Source organism: Microtus pennsylvanicus, chromosome X, assembly GCF_037038515.1.
Source record: "Microtus pennsylvanicus isolate mMicPen1 chromosome X, mMicPen1.hap1, whole genome shotgun sequence".
Lineage (NCBI taxonomy): Eukaryota > Metazoa > Chordata > Mammalia > Rodentia > Cricetidae > Microtus > Microtus pennsylvanicus.
In genome coordinates this window covers 35957866-35966339 of record NC_134601.1, presented here as the reverse complement: position 1 = coordinate 35966339, position 8474 = coordinate 35957866, and the positions used below count along the sequence as shown (strand labels likewise).

Genomic DNA, 8474 nt, shown 5'->3' with positions numbered 1-8474 from the left:
GAGAGCCCCGGAAGGATAGGGGGTTGAGGAACTTCTGAGTTCCCAGTCCCGGGCTGCTGCCAAGGGGTCAGAAACTCACCCCAATGCTGGCTCTCCTGGGGCCAAGATCAGGTCTCCGTGCTGGTAGGGTAGCTCGTAAACCGATAGAACATCTTTTAATTAAAAGTTTTCACATAGTACAGGAAATAATGAGTTTCAATATGACATTTCCATACACACATATCATTTTAGTTTGTTCATGCTCTTTTGTACTCTTTCCTTTTTCTCCTAGTTCCCATTCTCTCCCTAAATAGTTACTCTTCCTCTTTCATATCTTGTATGGTGTGTGTGTCTGTGTGAGAGAGAGAGACATCAAATTTCCTTTATCCATTAATCTGTTGAGGAACACCTAGGATGATGCCATAACTTGGCCATTGTGAATAGTGCCACAAAAGAAACAGGGGCTCCCTTGTCTCTCTGTAACAGGCTGGCTCAAATTCCCCTGCAGCTATTCCCAGCAGTCCTGCAGCTACATCATGTGACAGTTCTATTGTCAGTGCTTCAAGGAACCTGCACTGTGATTTTCCACAGTGGCTGGATTGACATCTCCACCAGGTTTCATTTTCTCACATTCTTGCCAGCATGTGATGTCGCTGCTTTGTCTTTGGTGGCCATATCGACTGCAGTGAGGTGGAATCTGGATGTAGTTTTACCTTGCAGACTAGCCGCTGTCTAAGGATTTTGAACATTTTCCCTACCTTTATCAGCCATATTTGCCTTTCTTCTTCTAAGAGTATTTTGTTTAGTTCATTGGTCAATGTATTGATTGAATGATTTGGATACTGATAGTTGAGTATTTTTTTTTCAGTGTCAGGTATAGAGCTAGCAAAAAATTCCTCCCTTCTGTATGTGGCATCTCCACTCTGATGCCTATTCCCTTTGCTGTGCAGCTGTACAGTTTTAGAATACCGAATCTTTCAGTTGTGCCTCCTGAGTACTTGGAGCTCCTGTCAGAATGTCCTTTCCATGCCTTGCCTCACATGACAAGTTCTCCCCGTTTCAGGCCAGCAGTTTCAAAATTGAAAGCCTTTTATTAAGGTCATTGCTGCAGACCTAATTGACCTCTGTACAATTAGGTGAGAGATAGTGACTTAGACTAATTCTTCTTCAGGAGAACATACAGTTTTCTCAGCACCATTTGGTGAAAATGTGGTGCTTTCTGCGGTGTGAGCTTTGGGCACCTTTGTCAAAAGTTAGGTCAAATGACCTTCTGCTCTTTCAGGACTTGGGAGATAGTGGCAGGACTATCAGTAGTTCAAGGCAAGACCATCCTGAGCTGCAAGGGATCCTGTCTCAGACACACATGCCAACCTGTACCTGTGTGGATTTACACTGAGTCTCCTTTCTATTACTTTGTCCTTCTCTGTTTTGGTGCTGGTAGCATGCTGTTTTTGTCTCTATAATTCTGTATTATGACCAAATCAGGCATTGCCATGCTTAGGATAGCTTTGGTTACTTGTGATGTTTTGTGTCTCTGTGTGAATTTTGGAATATCTTTAGCAATTCTGTGAAGAATAACATGATAATTTTGATTGGGATCGCACTGAATCTGTCAATTGCCTTTGGTAAGATCACCATTTTCACAAATTTAATTTTTAAATTCATATCAGAAAGTCATTCTTCAAATTGTTTCTTTGGTGTTTTAAATATTTATTATTTATGAAAATGTATTTTATCTGCTTTGGTGTGAAGGTGTCAGATCCTCTGGAACTGGACATTTGAGCTTCCATGTGGGTGCTGGGAATTGAAGCCAGGCCCTCTGGAAGAGCAGCCAGTGCTGTTAGCTGCCAAGCCATCTCTCCAGGCCTGATGTTTAACATATTTATTGCTTTGTTTGTTTGTTTTTTTCATTGCTTTATAAATAATACCGCTCAAAATGTCCCACTCCTGCACTCACCCTCTCCCCTCCCCCTCCTACAACAATTGCCAATTGTTGTTTTACATTTTTAGTTGTAGGGCTAGAGAGATGGCCTAGCAGGTAATGGCATATGCTGCTAATCTGAAAAGCTCCATTCAGTTCCTGGGAGCTATTTGATGGAAGTGGTCCTCGCGCTCCACACACCCACTGTGGCAAGTGAATGTGTATACTCACACAAAGAAAGAAGTGAAAAATATAATAAAATTTTAATTGCACATGTCTTCTTTTTGGTTTTTCAAGACAGGGTTTCTATGTGTAGCTTTGGAATCTGTTCTGGATCTTGCTCTGTAGACCAGGCTGGCCTCGAACCCACAGAGATCTGCCTCCTCTGCCTCATGAGTGCTGGGGAAAAAAGCATGTGGTACCACTGCCCAGCTTCATTATAATTGCCAGTGCCTTGAACAAATATTCAGCTTAAAAGTTAGGTTTATTCCTAGCCAATTAATTTTTGACATTTTGTTTGTATAATTATGTATAGTTATGTATTTTTGTTTATAGATGTGTGTATGCAAGTGCTCTCAATGACCAGAAGATAGCACTGGATCTCAGGGAGCTGGAGTTGGAGGAAGTTGTGAGTTTCCCAAACTTTAGTTCTCTGGAAGAGTAGCATGGTCTCTTATCAGTGGGCCATCTCACTAGTCCAATTGCCTAGGTGATTTTATTTTTGCAATTACTAAAGGAATTGTTTTATTTCTCTCTCAGTAAGCTCAGTATTTATATAGAGAAACATCTAATTCTATAGGTTTATTTGGTATTCTGCTACTGTGCCGAAAATGTTTATGATATCTAAGACTCCTTTGGATCTTTCAAGTACAGAATCTGAGAGGTAATTTGACTACTTCTGCTTTCTTTTGGCTTCTGTCTCTTGTCTTATTGTTTTGACTAAGATTTCAGCACTGAATTGAATAAGAGTGAAGAAAGTGGACTTTTCACCTTCTTATTTGAAATGAAATGTTTTCAGTTTCCTCCCATTTGGTACAATGCTGGTGACAAGGTTGACGTACATGGTCTTCATTTTGATTATGTGGTTGATCTTTCTTGCCAACATAAGTGAATTTGGGCCAGTCGAGTAGCACATTTCTATAGAGACAGCTCTCAGGGAATATACCCTGGGAATGGGCGGCAAAAGTCAATGGGCTGGGCTCCCAGAGTGAGCAAAGAGGACAAAAGGAAAAAGCAAACTGAGCAGAGCATCATCATTCTCTGCCTCGTCACCACTGGCACAGTGTAAAGAGCTGTCTCAACAGCCTGCCTCAAGAGCTGGAGGCACTGTCACTACCATGCTATCCCAATATGATGGGCTGTATTTGCTCCTACGCCTGCACAAAATATGCCCTTTTCTACTGAACGTACTTTCATCTGATATTTTGTCATGAAAATGAGAAATGAAATAAGTCCAGAACCTTGGTACCAGGGTGGGAATCATTATTGTTATAAATGTGACCTTGCAGTCTGTAGGCCTTAGGAATGAGGTCACAGGAGGGATGTAGAAGAGTTCTGAGGTGTTGACTAGAGAAGTCCTCGAACACTGTACATAAAGCTTAATGAGTAGGATATGGGAAGACCAACATGCCAATAGAAACGTAGACAGTAAAGTCTGTGCTCATGAGGTTCCAAGGGGGAACAAGGGCTCTACTGGGCACTGGGTTAGATACCATTTGTCTTATATACTCTCAGAGAATCTGGCTGCATTCTGTCTATACCCTGAGGAGCTGCAGGGACCTGAAATCAGAAGTGATGGACTAAGTCTGGCATAGGAAATCTTAACACATCATACTAATTCCTCTGATCAACTAATTTTTACATCACATTTGTGTGTTGATGGGCGAGGAGGATTGGAAGTTGTAATTAACCAAACCAACTTAAAATAATATTCAGCTTTAATAAACAGAAGAAAGGAAACTTACAAAACCAGGATTCTGATATTTCAGGAGAGCAGGAACACAAAGAGAGAAAGCTAGAGCACATGGATGCTTTTATTGGCTATCTGTGGCCCCAGGGGACACACTAAGCAGCATGTGTTTGGCTGAAGTCCCCCTTGATACCCCCTTTCTCTAAACAAGATCGAACTAAATCCAATATAACTATATACAATAGGAACAGAAACCAAATATAAAATTACAAACAACAAACAATATTAAGCAAGCAACATATAAAAAAAGTGTTGCTAAGCATTCTCTTTCAAGGAGTCTAAATAATGTAGAGGATAACTACAATTATCTTGCCTCTTACTGGATAATTCTCACATCTTGATTAACCCATTTCCATTACTGAGTGTAGAACCACGAGGTGGTGGCTTACCAGGAAGGATCTTAACCTACATCCCTCTTGAAGAGGTGAGCTATAGCATCTGTCTCACTGCATTATTCCTCCCAGCATCTGTTCTGTCTTCCCCGCCTACCTATGTTCTGACCTATCAGGCCAAGCAGTTTTCTTTATTAATTAACCAATGAAAGCAACAGATGGATAGAAGACCCACCTTTATCAGTGTGTGATTTCTTTCTGGGTCTCCCAACATTGAAGTCTGCTAGGAGCAAAGAGTGGTGTGTTTAAATAGAGTTCTCTTGCCTTGTCTACCATTTATGAAACGGCTGATCCTGGACTAGCCAAGGGTCAGGCCTTCAACATGTCCATCTTCTTTGGGAGCATCTCTTCTTTGTATAGCAACAGCATCTACTCCAAACACTCTGCTTTCCAAGCCTTAGGGCTATGCAGGTGCTCCCATGTTCAACATTCTCCAGAGTTTATGTTTCGGGTTCTGCCTACTTACCAAATTGAGGAGCCCTTGAACACTTTGAAGAGTGGGGAAGGGGAGCAAAGAGAGGACTGAGATCTGAGCAGGAGGCTCAGGGTCTGTGTTTTCATAAGTCACCCCTCAGTGAACGTTCTGTGGGAGGAAGGAGGCTGTGGAAATCAAGCGTTCTGAGGGGGTCTGAGTTTCTGTTTTCCATCCAGCCGGTTGGGAAATGCATGGCAGAAAGGTACCTCTAGAAATCAAACTTCCTGCTTTCCTCGGGTGACAGTAACAGTTCCTTACACTTACATGGAGGGCTGGGCTAGAAACCACCATTCCCCTTAGCACCCTAATCAGATGCCAACCTGAAAGGATCAGCATGTCCATATATGATTCCCCTTTCTCTGTAATAGTGCCTACAGCTATCTCCCACTCAAGGGCTGTATCAGGGTGTCCTCAGGCTCTCTGATGTAATCCTAGTACTCATGACATCCAGAGTAACGAAGGTCAAACACTTGGTTCCTTCTCATGATGGCACCTAGCCACTGTGATTGGGGAAGGGCACAATGAAAATCCTGTGTGATGCCAACCTATCATGAAGCAGTCACTATCTCACTAAATTCCCCAGCATGATGCCAGCCTTGCAAGAAGAGCGGGTTTGTCCTACAAGTAGGACTACCAGTCACTCTTCCCCAGGCCCACCTGGTACGCTTTGGCTGAACCATCTGCTTTCTGAATAGGACTTCTTGAGTCCTGTGGAGTCGCTGAGAAAGGGGACCTGAAATACATTCAATAGGTAATGTGGGGTGACTTTAAGAAAAGTTATCTTGAGTGGATTTCTGTCACTGCTAGGTAACAATGGGGAAGATAATGGTTGCTGGAGCAACGTCTCAGAATGGGCAGGCGCTGGGCTAGAGGCGGGTCCCTTCCAGGCATTCTGAGGCGGGCTAGAGAGCAGGAGGCAGACACTTGGCAGAGCTTAGGCGGCCTCGCAGGCAGCTGAGGTGGCAGAGCCCAGCCAGTCCCCTCCTGCGCGGACCCCAGAAGCCTAGTGAAGAAAACTGAAGGTCCAGTTGATTGGATTTCAGTACTATGTCATAACAGACAGATAATCGTCCACTTGTTCATCAAGATGGAAAACTCAGATTCTAGCGATCAAGGAAATGACCAATCTGCAGCACAGCGCAGAAGGCTAGTGGATCGCTTGGATCGGGAAGAAGCTTTCCATCGATTTGTAAATAATCTGAGCGGAGAAGACTATCGACTTCTGAGAGACAACAATTTGCTAGGCACCCCAGGTCAAAGTACTGGGGAGGAGCTCTTCGGAAGACTACAGCAAATTAAAGAGGGGCCGCCTGTGCCGCCGCCTCAGAGCTCAGAAGAAAATGGAGACTCTTCTGATGACGAGTCCAATGGTGACTCCGTAATAGATTGGCTTAGCTCTGTCAGACAGACTGGCAATACAACAAGAAGTGGTCAGAGAGGAAATGAGTCCGGGAGGGCAGTGAGCCACACTAATCCAAACAGTGGTGATTTCAGATTCAGTTTAGAGACAAATGTTAACCGTAATAATGGAAGCCAAACCTCAGAGAATGAAAATGAACCATCTGCTACACGTCTTAGTGCAGAAAACATGGATCGCAGCCTCCAAAGGCAAGTGGAAAATTTAGCATCTGAGACATCATCTGCCAGAACACCTAGGTCACAACACAGTTCTGCTGAAGCATTAACAGATGTGCCATCCACCAGAGGTCGGAGGAGGGCAAGAAGCCCGAAACCAGAACACCAGCGAAGAACCAGAGCCAGAGCTCAAAGAAGTAGGTCTTCTCTGCGCCCAGCAAATGAAATTCCACGAAGATCTCATCATAGCATCTCATCTCAGACTTTTGAGCAGCCTTTGGTAAACGAGATCGAGGGAAGTTCTAGAGCCCCTCACCATGGGACTTTGAGACACCAGATAACTGGACCTGACTTGCTAGGTAGAGGTCGTTTTGTGGCGGCTGGGTCAAGAAATTCTGCCGCTCAAGGGACAAGCTCTTCAGACACAGATACCAATGGTGAAGCGGCAGGATCTGGTCAAAGACCGCCAACCAGAGACCTTCAAGTCAGAAGAGTTCTGCTGGCAGAAGACCGGCAGAGAGATGGCATTGCTAGCAGAACTCGGTCAAGGTCTCAGATCCCAAACAACACGGTCACTTATGAAAGTGACCCTGGAGGTTTGATAGGCACCTTTACACTTTCTGAACGTGCAGCTGGGAGAAGCTATGTGAGTACTCCCAGGTTTTCCACTCTTACAATCTCCAATAGTGGATCATGGGAAACTACATCTCTTCCGATTCAAACCAGGTTAAGGCAGAGAACAACAGCTTTTGGTGAGCTTCCATGGAGTGGAAGAGGGAACTCTGGTGGTAACAACTCTGCTTCCATCCCCAGCTACAACCCTGGCTTCAGTTCCATTGATCAATATTCAGAAAGTATCTCACAGATGTTTGAAGGAGGTATTGAAGCAACCCGACTTTACCCCTTTAATGACAACCACCTAACTAGAGGACCCACCAAGGTCCAGATTAAAAACTTGGCAACGAGAAATTTTGGTGAAAACGACACATTGAAGACATGTACTATTTGCATTACTGAATATACGGAAGGCGACAAACTTCGTGTGCTACCTTGCTCCCATGAGTACCACGTCCACTGCATCAACCGCTGGTTATGGGAGAATAACACCTGTCCCATTTGTCGCAGGGTCGTCTTTTCTTCCTGAAACAGAACTCTTGAAGCTGTGTTGCTGGAATAGTGACCGGCAAATGGAAATCGCTTCCTTTATCTCCATGTTTTTGCGCGGAGCTTTAATATAAAGTCACAACCTGCATCGAGTCATTGCTTTCTGAGGGAATCGTGACTTTTCTCTAGTTTCTCTTTCAGAATAGAAAGAATATTTCAGACGCGACGTGCATGTGAACACTTTTGAATAGCACTCCTATCTCTTGGGTTCTGTAGGATGAATACAAGTAATTTTAGTGGGAGTTGCTTTTTTATTTGACCAAGTAAATGACCATTATATATTACTAGTGTTGCAGACATTATCGATAAGTTTGTTCGTATAGGTGTCAGGTGTACAAGGAAGGATGAAAATCATTTTCCTCACCAGTGTCCAAACTCCTATTCTTGCATAAGACTTTACAATTCATTTTGTTACTTTGCACTTTTTCTTTATTACAGAAAGATTTTGTCTTTAAGGCCTACTTTGAACTTCATGCAGTAATAATGTTGGGAGATTACATTGTTCAATGCCTAGGGGGAAGTACTAAATCTTGATTTTCCTTGAATATTTCAAATGTTTTTTTTTAAATCTGCTTACTAGTGTGGTTTGCAGTGTTTTATTTTTATTTTTTGCAGGTTACAATGTTGAGATTTATTAGTGCTGAAAACCAAGTTGAACAAGTTAAAAAAAAATCAAGCTATTTGCAGTAACACTGAAGAGAGCTGTGTTGGAAAATTTGAACATTTTCCCTGTAAAGAACATGTTAGTTGCACCACTGTGTTAATGGAGGTGGCATTGGGGAGAGGGAGGAGGCTCACAAACTAGTGTTGGAAAAGGTGATCCTAGAATCGATAAGGAAATGTGCCAGGAGATATTCAGTCTTTAGTGATGTGATTTTCAGAATCCATCCAAGGTAGGAAAATGCTTAGCTCTGTTACCTTAAGCAATGGGTTTTTTTTTTTCTTCTGGAAAAACTTTATTTCTGTGCCCAGTATTCTCTGCTTTTGGCAATGTCTTAT

The 8474-nt window shown here is 43.1% G+C and overlaps 1 pseudogene; it reads left to right on the top strand.

The window, feature by feature from the left end:
* Window positions 1–5805: 5805 nt before the first annotated feature.
* Window positions 5806–7455, top strand: LOC142841831 (E3 ubiquitin-protein ligase RLIM pseudogene; annotated as a pseudogene).
* Window positions 7456–8474: the final 1019 nt, after the last annotated feature.